Source organism: Podarcis cretensis (genome assembly GCF_951804945.1).
Source record: "Podarcis cretensis genome assembly, chromosome: 2".
NCBI lineage: Eukaryota > Metazoa > Chordata > Lepidosauria > Squamata > Lacertidae > Podarcis > Podarcis cretensis.
The window spans coordinates 6944152-6958865 of NC_137171.1; the positions used below are offsets into that span (position 1 = coordinate 6944152).

Here is a 14714-nt window from a genome sequence, read left to right on the forward strand (position 1 = left end):
ACAATACAATTTATGTTGCTGTCATTTGCAGTGTTAGCATGTTGTTGTTTAGTCATTTAGTTGTGTCCCCCTGGACCAGAGCACTCTTCGTGACCCCCTGGACCAGAGCACGCCAGGCACTTCTGTCCTCCACTGCCTCCCGCAGTTTGGTCAAACTCATGCTGGTAGCTTCGAGAACACCATCCAACCATCTCATCCTCTGCCACCCCCTTCTCCTTGTGCCCTCCATCTTTGCCAACATCAGGGTCTTTTCCAGGGAGTCTTCTCTTCTCATGAGGTGGCCAAAGTATTGGAGCCTCAGCTTCAGGATCTGTCCTTCCAGTGAGCACTCAGGGCTGATTTCCTTCAGAATGGATACGTTTGATCTTCTTGCAGTCCATGGGACCATTATGGTGCAGTCCAGCACCATAATTCAAAAGCAAGTGTTAGCATACTAGATGATAGATAGATTATAGATAGATAGATAGATAGATGATACATAGATAGATGATAGATAAAATATTCTTTCCACTGGATAAATTTGGTGAAATGTTCTCCCCCTCCCCAGTTTCTCTGACCACAAGTAAGATGAAGAATGGCAAAAGGTCATGTGCTCAGAGCTCTAAGTGAAATATACAGGAAATGTGAGTCAGTAGATAACTGTTTTCTGACCTGATCATTAGACCTGAAGGTTCAAATCAAGACAGTTTATATCAGAATCAAATAAACAGATCGAATTCCTAAATGAATCCATTTGGATTAGACGCAGCACATAATACATTCCAGGCTACCGCCATGACCTACATGCATGCCAAATTTGCTGTGTGAACCTTCTGGGAGAAAGAAGGCTGTGGCATGAAGACTTTTCCTGCAATCACCCACACCCACAAGAGGATTTGGACATCCTGCCTTTGAAGTAGAAGCCTGGTATATTCATTATAGGGTTTCATGATGTCCACAGCCATATATGCATGGTACTTGTCAATGATAACTCAGGTGCACCCAAGATACTAGCTCCAGCTTGCTGTTCCAAACTGCTATAGTCAGAAGAAATTTCCTAAGACAGCCATGGAAATGTTCTTGTGGTCTTCTCCATTTCACACCTTTGTGTGAATCTCCATGCTGCTGCCAGCCAGAAGCTCAAGATGTAGCCCAGTCAGAGATCCACGAGGCAGGGGACCATAGTAGCCAATCACTCCAAACTAAATCTGTCCCAAATGAACAGATGTGGATCCAAAGAGGGATGGTCAAATCAGTCTATCTCCAGATGGATATCACTGTTGTGTGTGTTTACTTGCAAATTTGTTCTGTTTCATTTCTGTATAAATTGGTGAATAAGAAAAAAAAAATCAGTATAAATGTATTTTGATCAAAATATGCATTTCTACAAAATGTATTTGGATACTATTTTCCCCACACAGGAACTGTACAAGTCAGCAGAGATGCTGTAGTGGTGGTTCCTGAGTCTGGATAATGGGGCTATTGCCTGTTTTGGATGGGGCCACACTCCTGTTGAAGGAGCAGGTTCATAGAGGCAGGGTGTGCTACTACTGGATCCATCTCTGTCACTAGTGCCCCAAGTGACCTCAGTGGTTAGGATTGCATTTTCCCAGCTTTGGTCCATGTGCTGGTGACCTCCAGATTGGATTACTGCCATATATAGAGTGAGAATGACCTGGAAGCTGCAGCTAGTGCAAAAGTGCAGTGGCTCGACTGCTCCTTAGGGAAGAATATCGCCATCATATTATGCCAGAAAGAATGGCATTGGCTGCCCATCAGCTAACTGCCTAATTCCAAGCTGCTTGTACAGGTGAACAAAGCCATATATAGCTCAGGACCAGGAAACTTAAAACAGTGTATTATATATACTCAACTGATTGCTGAGTTCTGCAGGAGAAGACATCCTGCAGACATCATCTTTCTTTGGTCCCTATTAAAGGTCCCAAACTGTGTCCCAAATTCAATTCTGTTTCTGGAAACAGGTGAATGCCCTCTCTCCACCAAAGTATGGTGGGCTGCCTTGAGATACTGGCTCAAGAACTCAGTATTTGGCCTGGGGAAGGGATTATTAGTACTTTTAACAAATGAGAAGTTTGTCAGCCCATGGCTGAAAACGATGGCCATAAAAGCCTCCTCGACTGGACTGCCATTATCCCTCTTATATCATCTGGGTCACGACACTGCCACTGAATCCCTGAGGCAAAGGCTTTGGGACATCTCACATAGCGACCTGCGATCCCAATCATATGTAATTTGTAGTCCGGTCACAGCTGGAATTCAATACAGGTACGACTTTCAGATATCCTCATACCTTACGAATTTGTCTGTACCTACCTATCGGCATTTATTTACCAAAGCCAGACTAAATGTATTTCCCTCAGAAGTTCTAAATGGCAGACTGAGGGGCATCCCCTATCAGAATAGGTTTTGTTTATGTTCCCAGGACATCAATTGTATGAAGCATATCCTACTGCATTTGTGGGCAATATGAGTAAGCAAGGGATCAACTGATCAAACCCTTACTGGCAAATTTGCTGGGAAAATCCGAAGCCTCCCATATTAAATATCTTTTGGAAGACACGTCAAACGATATCCCACTGGCCGTGGCAAAGTTTTTTTCAGGGGTTATAATAAATAAAGGTCATTATGCCCTAGACGGAACGCGGGTGGCGCTGTGGGTAAAACCTCAGTGCCTAGGACTTGCCGATCGTATGGTCGGCGGTTCGAATCCCCGCGGCGGGGTGAGCTCCCGTCTTCGGTCTCAGCTCCTGCCCACCTAGCAGTTCGAAAGCATCCCTAAGTGCAAGTAGATAAATAGGTACCGCTTTCTAGCGGGAAGGTAAAAGGCGTTTCCGTGTGCTGTGCTGGTGCCGGCTCGCCAGAGCAGCTTTGTCACGCTGGCCACGTGACCCAGAAGTGTCTGCGGACAGCGCTGGCCCCCGGCCTCTTAAGTGAGATGGGCGCACAACCCTAGAGTCAGACACGACTGGCAGGGGTACCTTTATGGGCAGGGGTACCTTTACCTTTACCTTTGTATGCCCTAGATACAACAAAATGACTACCTTGGTTTCTTCCATCTGTCTGTCTGGTTGATTTAACTGTATCTAGTTTTGAAATTGTTTTATGTTTTATGTTTTATGGGTCTTTGGACCGCAATAAAATATTGTTTGATTGATATCATCTTTATAAGGAGGTACATTCTGCATGAAGCCAGAATTGGGCCTTTAGTGTGGTGGCACCTCCCCTTTAAAACTGCCCCTCTTTGTATATTATGCAGGGTATTCTTTTTGGTGTATGTTGAAGAGTTGCCACTTTCAACAAACCTTCTAAGTGCAGCTTTTTTAAAAAAAGAAGATCCCAATTGGTATCTGTATAACATCTAAAAATGTGTAATCTGCACATTAGTCTAGGAGCTGCAGGTTCAGATCAGTTCCCACCAGAGTTCACAAGAATTGAATTTTTCAAGCACTCCTTGAAGGGGGCAACTTTCCATGCAAAATGAGCACTATAGCTTTGCACATTTAAGAAGTGTAATAACATTCCCTTCTCCACATGCAGTTTTTTTTAATGATGCAAAGGTGGTAATGATTCAAGGAAGAAGGGGAAAGTTGGTACCCTCTTAGGAATCTGCTGCCTTTATTCATAGCTTCACTGTGCTCCATTGTTGGTACAGCCCTGCATGTAGGGACTTGTACTCCCACAATTAAAGCCCAACCCAATGCCTGGGAAGTAGGGCAGGCTTGCCATATATGGCTGCTGTAAGTTTGTGGATGCTGTCTGGGCTGGAGACTCATATATGATGGCTAGCGGGACCTGCTTAAGGTGTTACGCAAAGGAGACCCAGTGCGTTCCCATCAGAATCATCATACAGTGGACCCTCCGGATAAGAACTTAATTTGTTCCAGGGGTCCGTTCACACCTGAAAATTACATAAATAGAGGCGCACTTCTGCGCACGTGCACGGCGTGTTTAAGCGCTTCTGCGCATGTGCGTGTAGCAATACACTTCTGGGTTTGTCATGGCTGTAACCCAAAGATTCTGTATCCAGAGGGATACGTAAGTAGAGGTACGACTGTACTTTTTCATGCATTCATAAACTTTATTGCGCTAGCCAAAGGCCATGGCATCGTTCACAGGGGGAACAAAAGGAAAAACAGCAATAACCATAAAAACATTTTTAAAAACATTTAGAACTACCGGTGCAATAAACCATGGTCAAGTCTCCTAGAGATTATTTGTTGCATAAACTAGAATAGCAGGGAAATCTCAAGTAAAATATGCCAGCTTAAATGTCCGAATCCCCTTTGCAGTTGACCGCTGTTTTATCTTGCTCTTTTCTTCTGATTTTCTTAGCTGCCAACGCATATAATGCTACTTTATAAGTTTCAGAGGACTTTACTTCCTTTGCCTGGTACACTCAGGGCAGGGCAAAGGCAGGAGGTAGCAGATGGGCCAACACTAGGGGGCCAAGGGGTCTTTGGTCCCCTCAATATCTGGAGGAAACGGGCCAGGGGCCCTTCCAATGGCTGGCTATTGGCCTCCTACAGTCTCACATATGACACACAAAGTTCCAAGGTGCACTGTGCTCATCAACAGAGCCATGCCGGAGGGCTGGATCTTCAGCATGACCCTCTGAGGAGCCCAGCAAACCAGTGCTGCTGTATGGTGTCACACATGTTTGATGTCATTCATGTGTGACATCATGCAAACCCTCAATGTTGGGTGCAACTTGGTGCCTCTGGGAGGTTGCCTAGCAGCTGAGTTTGTTTATGTTTGTTTATTTAGCAATAATTATATACCACTTGATTGAAACAAAACCTCCAAGCAGTTTACCAGAAATATTAAATTTATCAATAAAAACTTTCAAAACTATTAAAATCCAGAACCAGCAGGACTACGCTTTTCAGAAAGACTGGAAAAAAATTATGCTATATTGAAAGACAACTGTAAACTATTAACATCGTTGGTAGGGTTATAAGAAGTTTTGTAAGGATAAAATTATCATTCATTACTAATTGTATTTAAGTAATTCTATAAGGATATAATTTAATAGGAATAAGAAATATAGGAAATTGCAGTATATGGAGATTAGATTTGAAAACCATCATTCGGGGAGGAGGGAAGTCACAGGCTCATGGAGCCAATTGTTTTATTTTTGCAAAGTATGATGTTATGTAAGAAAATATCTGTAAAAACCAATAAAAATATTTTTAAAAAATATTTTTTAAAAACCCAATCTAAATCAGCAGTAAACTAAAAAGGGATTAAAGCATGTCAACATCTATGTACCTGGGTGGGCTTGTCTAAGCAAAAAAATGTTTTTGTACAGTTTGGAAAGGTATAAATACAAATATAATACATTGGAATAAATTGAGACTCTCCATCATCTAAAATGATGATTGTAACTCAATTACTTTTTTTGTTTGTTGTTTGTTTCAGATGTTGCCAATTTGGATACCAATAGCTCATCTGAACAAATGGCATTAAAACAATTAATAAGTTTATATTTCAATTGGACTGATCACGTATTTAAGAAATCTTTATTATACCCAGGGCTTTTTTTCAGCCGGAACTTTCCAGAACTCAGTTCTGGCACCTCTCATTGCCATGATAAGAAGAGAACAAGGTAGGCATTTATGGAGAGTTCTGGTACATCTTTTTCCAGAAAAAATAGCACTGATTATACTTCCACCAATCAGGCAGCCGTTGGGGCATTCCAAACTTAAGTAGCTATTATGAAGGGAGCCAGTTTAGCCATACGGTGGAATTGTTGTTATCTAATAAGAGAACCCATTGGTCAAAACTGGTGGATAAAGAAATCCACATTGTTCCTATAGGGGTATTAACATTAATAATAATAAAAAAGCTTTGCTCACTGAGTTGGCTTACTAATTCCTATACACACAAATCATTTAGAATATGGAAAAAATGGACATTTTATCATGCTTGGTGAACATGTAAAAAAGCCAAAACATATTGAATACAAATACATGCATTGATATGGAGAATTTTGAAGACTAACTATCAACTGAAGCCAGAATTCTTCCTGCTGGAACTTACAGATAAACAGTTAGAAAAGGACTATGGAACTTTGCTTCAATATTTGATTATGACGGCGAGACTTTTAGATGCACAAAGATGGAAGGGTTCATCACTACCAACAATGGAAGAATGGCTATTAAAATTAACAAATTCAGCTGAGATGGAGAAACTGACATTTTTAATGAGAGAAAAGTCATTGTTAACATTTATTAAAGAGTAGAAACCTCTCATAGACTTTTTGCATGAAAAAGAAAACGAAATAATGACATTTCGATCTGAGGATGGAAGATAATGTTTGTTTATAAGAAGAGGCTTTTTAGGGTATTATACTGGAGTGGTTAAAATGAATATTGTTTATATACAGTGGTCAGACGAAGAAACGAAAGTTCTTTAATTTCTGAATTTTATTTCTCTCTCTCTTTCTTTCTATTTACCTGCTTTTATTTCTCTCTTTTTTCTATGTTCTTATTGTACAGTGGTACCTCGGTTTAAGTACTTAATTCATTCTGGAGGTCCGTACTTAACCTGAAACTGTTCTTAACCTGAAGCACCACTTTAGCTAATGGGGCCTTCTGCTGCTGCTGCGCCGCTGGAGCACGATGTCTGTTCTCATCCTGAAGCAAAGTTCTTAACCTGAAGCACGATTTCTGGGTTAGTAACCCGAGGTACCACTATATTTAGATTAATGTTTTAGTTTATATATATATATATATATATATATATATATATATATATAGGCTATTTAATATTAAGCCGATAAAATATAAAATATTTGAGAAGGCCTGGCCCACCCAAAGTTACTGGGCATTGCCATTCAAATGTAAAGTATTGAAGTATTGCACTTGGGCAAAAAAAATGAGAGGCACAAATACAAGATGGGTGACACCTGGCTTGAGAGCAGTACATGTGAAAAGGATCTAGGAGTCTTGGTTGACCACAAACTTGACATGAGCCAACAGTGTGACGCGGCAGCTAAAAAAGCCAATGCAATTCTGGGCTGCATCAATAGGAGTATAGCATCTAGATCAGGGGAAGTAATAGTGCCACTGTATTCTGCTCTGGTCAGACCTCACCTGGAGTACTGTGTCCAGTTCTGGGCACCACAGTTCAAGAAGGACACTGACAAACTGGAACGTGTCCAGAGGAGGGCAACCAAAATGGTCAAAGGCCTGGAAACGATGCCTTATGAGGAACGGCTAAGGGAGCTGGGCATGTTTAGCCTGGAGAAGAGGAGGTTAAGGGGTGATATGATAGCCATGTTCAAATATATAAAAGGATGTCACATAGAGGAGGGAGAAAGGTTGTTTTCTGCTGCTCCAGAGAAGCGGACACGGAGCAATGGATCCAAACTACAAGAAAGAAGATTCCACCTAAACATTAGGAAGAACTTCCTGACAGTAAGAGCTGTTCGACAGTGGAATTTGCTGCCAAGGAGTGTGGTGGAGTCTCCTTCTTTGGAGGTCTTTAAGCAGAGGCTTGACAACCATATGTCAGGAGTGCTCTGATGGTGTTTCCTGCTTGGCAGGGGGTTGGACTCGATGGCCCTTGTGGTCTCTTCCAACTCTATGATTCTATGATTCTATGATTCTATGATTCTATGATCTTGTGATCAATTGTGTGGTACAGGGCCCCAATATCTTATTCGTTGGCACTCCTACCTCTGGCCATACAAACAGAGTTCTATATGATGCATGTTCCCCCCAATGTCTCAGATGTGGTGGAAGATACTTCTCTCCCCCGCCTCTTACTGTCAAATTAAGAGTCAATTGACAGCCTTATCAGATTGTTTGTGGAAGAGGGAGGGATGCTATCTTATCCTTCACTTCAGGAAACAAAATATATTGGCCCAGTCTTGAGCTTAGATTGATAAACAGTGCGTCCATGACATATTAGCTGATAGGACCAATGCCTAAGCCAATACCCCTCAATTCCTGTAATCAATAAAGTTGTGGCCTAATTTGACCCATTAACCTTAAACTCTGGTGTCTTGTGTCTTTATTTCCCGGGGGGGGGGGGGAACTCGCCACGCAAGAGAAGACTCCCTGGAAAAGACACTGATGTTGGGAAAGATTGAGGGCACAAGGAGACGGGGACGACGGAGGACGAGATGGTTGGACAGTGTTCTTGAAGCTACAAACATGAGTTTGACCAAACTGCAGGAGGCAGTGGAAGACAGGAGTGCCTGGCGTGCTCTGGTCCATGGGGTCATGAAGAGTCGGACACGACTAAACGACAACAACAACAGTAGTTCAACCAAGAGGTTACTAGAGCACAGTCAACAGAAGTTAGGCTGCCCCTGTCCAGATAAACTCTAATCTGATGGAAGGCACACTGGGCCACTGAGGCTACTTGAGCCTCAAGCGACAGGAATGGTTCCAGAAGTACCCATAGATATGTTCCTGCTCCTACACAGAGAGTGTCTCCCCACCCAGAGCAAGCCACATCTTACCCACCCAGTCTAGGGAGCCACCTTGGGACTTGTGCCCCTTCTTAGCATCCCTTTTGAAAAAAGCGCCCTGATGTTTTGCCTGACCTTGGCATCCCTCACCATCAGAAATGCTGTACGTCTCTTGGAGTCCAACATGTGCAGGCATGATCAGAAAGGAGTCTCTTCGTTTTAAGGCTTGATGTTATCAAGGCAACACAATTCCTCCTATCATGTTCAGTCCTGTATTATTAAATGGTGGGTTGGCCACTACGCTGGCCTAGGATGAATGAAAATGCTTTGAGTTCACAAGGGAAAGAGATGGAGCAGGTGGAACCCTCATTCCTGCCCATCTTGCTCGGTATCAGCCACCTTGGGTGTGGCTTCCTGAGCATTATCCTGGATGGCACCACAAGTTTTGGCCAACTCTGTAGCTATACAGGAGAAGGCTTCAGGATATAGAGTGATGAAAAGAGCTCCTTTGGCGCTTAGGGATTCTACAGAAGGTTCATTATGCCATTTCTCAGTGTCTCTTTCTCTGGGTGGGGAACCATTTTCAGCCTGAGGACTTCATTCCCTTCTGGATAACCTTCTGAGGGCCTTATGCCAGTGGTGGGCGGGAGCAGAGGCAGAGAAATAAATGTAGGGTTGACCTTTGTGCAGTAGGCTAGTTTCTAGAAACTCACACGCCCTTCTCTACTGTCTTGGCATGCAAGCGGCAGTATCAGAGTACAAGGCCACATCTCAGATAGGGAAAAAGAATGAAGCAAGGGCCACTGTGAGGTGTGGCCTGGGGTAGTATGAGGGCCAAATAGAGTTACATTAGACACGCATTTGGGCACATTCCCCACCCTTGTGTGTTCTCTTGCTCTCTGCCCCAGGCCAAACAGATTGGAATATTTCAATAGCGGGGGAAATAGACGAAAACCGAGGAAAGGAAAAGCTATACTGATGGACTTCTTTGTGGCCTGACACCAAGAAGAAGGTGTGTGGCTGGGGAGAGGGTGTGGTCTGTGCAGAGTCCCAAGGGCTGCAAAGAGTGTCCTGGAGGGCCACATTTGGCCTGAGGTCCCCCCCCCCCAAATACATGTTTAAATATGCCCTCATCAGCTGCATACCCAATGCAACCTTACTGCTTGCGCTGCCTTAAATTTGCTGATTTGAATTTTTTGAGGAACCTTAAACAAATGCTTAAGAACTTGAGAGTCTGTCTGGAGCAGTGTTCAAATCCAGGGTTCAAATCCCCACTCAACCATGAGGCTCACTGGGTGACTTTTGCTTATGGAGATCAGCATCTTCAACACTTTCCATTTCCTGGCAGTGAGTTGCCCTGCTCTTTGGTCATGCATGCTGGGAAGTTGGGGGAACATTCTCATATATGAGTAGCCTTCAACCTTTTCAGACCCAGGAGCCGCCTTTAACCCCTCATATAATTGTAGTGTTGTTGCGGCCCAACTTGGATCAGGCTGCAAGCCATAATGGGTCCCAACCCATCCATTGAAGAACAATGCCCTAGACTGAGCCTTATTTGGATTGAAGAGAAAGAGTCACAGAGAAAGTTTTTTTTTCATAAACACCCAATTTTGCTTTAACTGGTTTTTTTGGGAAACTGCCCATTTTGAGCCTTCCCTTATTTTTTATTTTTTGTATTTCTAAGATCTCTTGATTCCATTGGCATGTTGATATCCTCCCTCTTGTGCATGGGTAGTGCTGTCTTGGCTACAAAATCTTCCTTGATGGATGTTGGGTCCATTATGTAATTGGCAGTGCTGTTTTGGCAACATAAACAACAGCACCTACCCCCTAAAGATTGATGTTAAAGGGAATGATAGCTGCCTTGGTGAGAAGGTCCAGATAATGCCACAAAGCATTCAGATAAGATGCAAAATCTTGCTTGAAGAATGTTTGACGACTTCAGATACTCACCACATAATGAAGAGGAAAAGCTTGTATGTCCTTGCATGGTTCTAAGGGCTGTAAAGAAGTATGGGAGCATCTTTGTGAGTACTAAAGAGCCCTAGTAGAGAAGGCAAGACTTCAGAACTAAGTGGACTGTGATCTTCCAGATGTTGTGGGCTCCAATTCTATCAGCATCAGTCAACATGGCCAAAGGCCATGGATGTTGAGATCTGTAGTCTTAGAACATTTGAAGGGTCATGTGTGCCTCATCTCTGGTTTAGCATGAGGGTTTTTAGGGGTTTTGTTTTTTTTAAACTAGACTACTGGTGTATATGACTTATGAATGAATGAATGAAACTTAATTTGCATCAGCCATTGGCCATAGCAACAAAAGAACATTGTGATATACACAGAACAAAATTAAAAGTCGATTATATAAAACACAGTTTAGGGTCCTGAATCAGCAGTCAAATAGTGGACCTTATTCTGATTGTCCCAGCTAAAAACCTTGCAACTGTTGCTGTCATCTGCTCCTCTTAATCTGCCAGGGGAAAAGACACTGTGGCAGTGGTTGGGTTACCCGGAATGGACAATAAAAGAGGGGTGATAATCTCATTCCTCAGGTCTTTATAAAGAGTGCAAGCCAGGAGGGCATGTGCCACTGTTTCAGTGATGCCATCTCCGTAGGGACATAAGCGTTTTTCATGTGGAATTTGTTGGAATCGCCCCTCAAGTACAGCTGAGGGCAATACATTCAATCTTGAGAGGGTAAAATCGCATCTATATTTTGAAATTGCTAGGTTATACAGATGGGGTGCCAGAGAATTGAAGTGGGAAGATGGAAAATGGTCATACCATGGGGAAAATTTCCTTATTGTGGCCAAGTTGTTCTGATGCTCAAAATCATTTAGGCGTTGACAAATTAGACTGTTTGCTTTACTGAAACCTATGGTGAGTAGCTGGTGTTGGGATAAACCACAAGAGTGAAGTTTTTGATAGACAATTTTAGACCAGGCACTCTTGTGACAATCTTGTAGCACTAGGGATATTAGACTGGGGGGGGGGGGATTTGATTTTAGCCGAAGCCAGAAGTTAAATGTCCTGTGCCAGATCCGTGACTTACGTGCTAACAGAGAGACAAAGAGTGGGGAATTTTTGGTCTCTCTCAGGTATAGTGCTTCCCAGTGCTTGGGGGACTAGTCAGATCTAGGCAGATGATTCAAGTTCAGCTCAAGAACAAACATAGCACAAATTAACATAAACATCCATATTTTGCCCACCCTGGTTGTGCCCACTCTGAGGGCATGCACAGCCCATGGGGGAAAGGTGCAGTGTGCATGTATCCACTTGAAACATTTGCAGCTGCAGAAATTGACAACCTAGTTCAGAAACACATCCTGCGGAAAGACTCTGAAGGGAGTGAGTCTTGGACCGGCTACTTGTTGCATTCCATTGGCCCTTCTGCCTGTTTAAACTTCTGACATCCTGAACATTTGCTCCTAAATGACAACAAGAGTAGAGTACTGTGTCTCTGCAGTGCAGGAATGCCACCATGAACCGTGACAGATGGAACTCTGTATCCTAAATATTAATTGTATAGTACAGCTAGTCTTAGGATTGGGCCGTAATAAGTCATAACTATAAATGAAAAGAAAAGAAGGTAACTCTGTGTGTGACTTGGAAGGTGAAAGGAGATTCTTGTGACTTGCTGCTATATTTAAAGCATAATCATGTCACTTTAAACTGCAAAGGCTTCCCTCAAATAATCCTGGGAGCTGAAGTTTGTCAAGGGTGTGGATAGTTGTTAGGGGGCCCTATTCCCCTTAAAAGGGACCCCTGACCATTAGGTCCAGTCGTGGCCGACTCTGGGGTTGCAGTGCTCATCTTGCTTTATTGGCCGAGGGAGCCAGCGTACAGCTTCTGGTTTATGTGGCCAGCATGACTAAGCTGCTTCTGGCGAACCAGAGCAGCGCACGGAAACGCCATTTACCTTCCTGCCAGAGTGGTACCTATTTATCTACTTGCACTTTGACACACTTTCGAACTGCGAGGTTGGCAGGAGCAGGGACTGAACAACGGGAGCTCACCCCGTTGCGGGGATTCGAAGCGCGGACCTTCTGATCAGCAAGTCCTAGACTCTGAGGTTTAACCCACAGCACCACCCGCGTCCCTCCCTATTCCCCTTACAGAGCTACAATTCTCAGAGTCAGTGCCTTTTTTCTAAAAAAATGTTTAGGGGGTACTCTCATTTTGACTCAAGAGAACCACCATTTTATAGTTCAAATCAGGAGAAATAAATACAGTAAATGGACAAAAGTACAAAGATTCACAAAATGTTTAGGGGTATGTGTTCCCCTGCGTACCCCCAGGGGAAACACTGCTCAGAGTGGTTTTAATAGTCAATGCCTCTTCCCAGAGAACTCTTGAAATTGTAACTCTGTGGGGGTGATCAGGGTCTTTTAGCAACTGTCAACACCTTCAGCTAACTACAGTCCCCAGGAAGTTTGGGGGAGAAGCTGTGGCTGTTTAAAGTTGTATGATGCTGCTATAAATGTTTCGTGAAAATGGGGGTTAAGAATCTTGAGGCCAAGGGTGATGGTGCTTGTGACTCAGAAAAACCTTCTTCAAAAAGGTGACCAAGTGGACAGAAAGAATGCGTTGTTAACTAGCCTCACGTGCCCACCAACATTTCTCTGATGAAAATAGGGACGTCCCATTCTACAATGGTGATTTTACTATTTAGACCCCACACGTCTTACTGGGTTGCCCCAGCGCTCTGGGCATCTTCCAACATGTATAAAAACATAATAAAACATTAAACATTTTTTTAAAAACTTTCCTATACAGGATTGCCTTTAGACTGCTCGGGGGTCAGATAACTCCAAACCCTCCAACATTTCTCTAATGAAAAAAAAGGATGTCCTAAGGAAAAGTAGGACATTTCAGGATCAAATCAGAAACCAGGACGGCTTCTCTAAATCAGGGATGTCCCTGGAAAATAGGGACATTTGGAGGGTCTGGCCTCAGGGTTGGGACAGGCTCATCCACCTTTAGTCAGTAGGAGGTGGTTGTGGCAGCTTCTATCCTTAGCAAACACATTCATAGTTTGTTCCATTGCAGATCTCATTTGCTGCAAAGTTATTAAAGTTGTGGCTTTACTTTACCCAAAGTCAAGTTATTTTATTTCTGAGTGTGAGTGCAATCAAACCGCAAGCTATTACCTGCAAAAATAGTTCCGAGTGTGAGCAGATAAGTGTGACTCAAAACATAGCCCTAAGACACATCAATCCCCCCCCCCCCCGCTCCCATCATTGATTTTTGGGCACCACCCTTAAGGGATGCAGTCTATTTATGCCACAGTGTAAACCCTGGCAGGCCAACCGACTAAGCATTGTGTTCAAAAGAAGGCAAAAAACCATTTGTATAAAGACAGAAACAAAGTGATTACTTATGACATGTATTCAAGGACATAATTTGCTTCTTGTCAAGGGTGTAGACTGGTGTTAGTGCATTTGCTTTGCTGTGGAGGTAGCCGATTCTGATCTAGGCTGTTCTCAAATTCTAAAACAAAATCATTAGGGGTTGTGTACCATGCTGCCATAGGGACGCAGGTGGCGCTGTGGGTTAAAGCCTCAGCGCCTAGGACTTGCCGATCGAAAGGTCGGCGGTTCGAATCCCTGCGGCGGGGTGCGCTCCCGCTGCTCGGTCCCAGCGCCTGCCAACCTAGCAGTTCGAAAGCACCTCCGGGTGCAAGTAGATAAATAGGGACCGCTTACCAGCGGGAAGGTAAACGGCGTTTCCGTGTGCGGCTCTGGCTCGCCAGAGCAGCGATGTCACGCTGGCCACGTGACCCGGAAGTGTCTCCGGACAGCGCTGGCCCCTGGCCTCTTAAGTGAGATGGGCGCACAACCCCAGAGTCTGTCAAGACTGGCCCGTACGGGCAGGGGTACCTTTACCTTTACCTTTACCTTACCATGCTGCATGAGTGAAGTTCCACTTGTATAATGAAACTTCCCCTTCATCTTTTGTCCCTGTGTGACTCCCAAATCTTCTATGGGAGACCCCAAGCCCTGTGGAGGGCATTTTAAAGTTGTGGGCAGCAGTGAAGATGAGAAGAAAGACAAGTTCCATTGCACAAATGGAGGTATGTTGCAAAAGCAGCACATAAATGCTGTTTACTCTGGAACCTCAGGTTACAAATGTGATCCATGCGGGAGGCATGTTTGCAACCCGCAGTGTTCGCAACCCGCAGCACTGCGTCTGCGCACACACGTGACATGATTCGGCGCTTCTGCACATGCGCTAAGCACGATTTAGTGCTTCTGCGCATGCGCGAGCGCCAAAACCCAGAAGCAACCCGTTCCAGTAC

The 14714-nt window shown here is 43.8% G+C and overlaps 1 long non-coding RNA gene across 1 annotated transcript; it reads right to left on the reverse strand.

Moving 5' to 3' along the window:
* Positions 1 to 874: 874 nt before the first annotated feature.
* Positions 875 to 8603, reverse strand: LOC307210831. The gene is made up of 2 exons (XR_013836163.1): positions 8555 to 8603; positions 875 to 1297 (listed from the first exon to the last, which is right to left on the reverse strand). It is a non-coding gene; the product is annotated as an uncharacterized lncRNA (long non-coding RNA).
* Positions 8604 to 14714: the final 6111 nt, after the last annotated feature.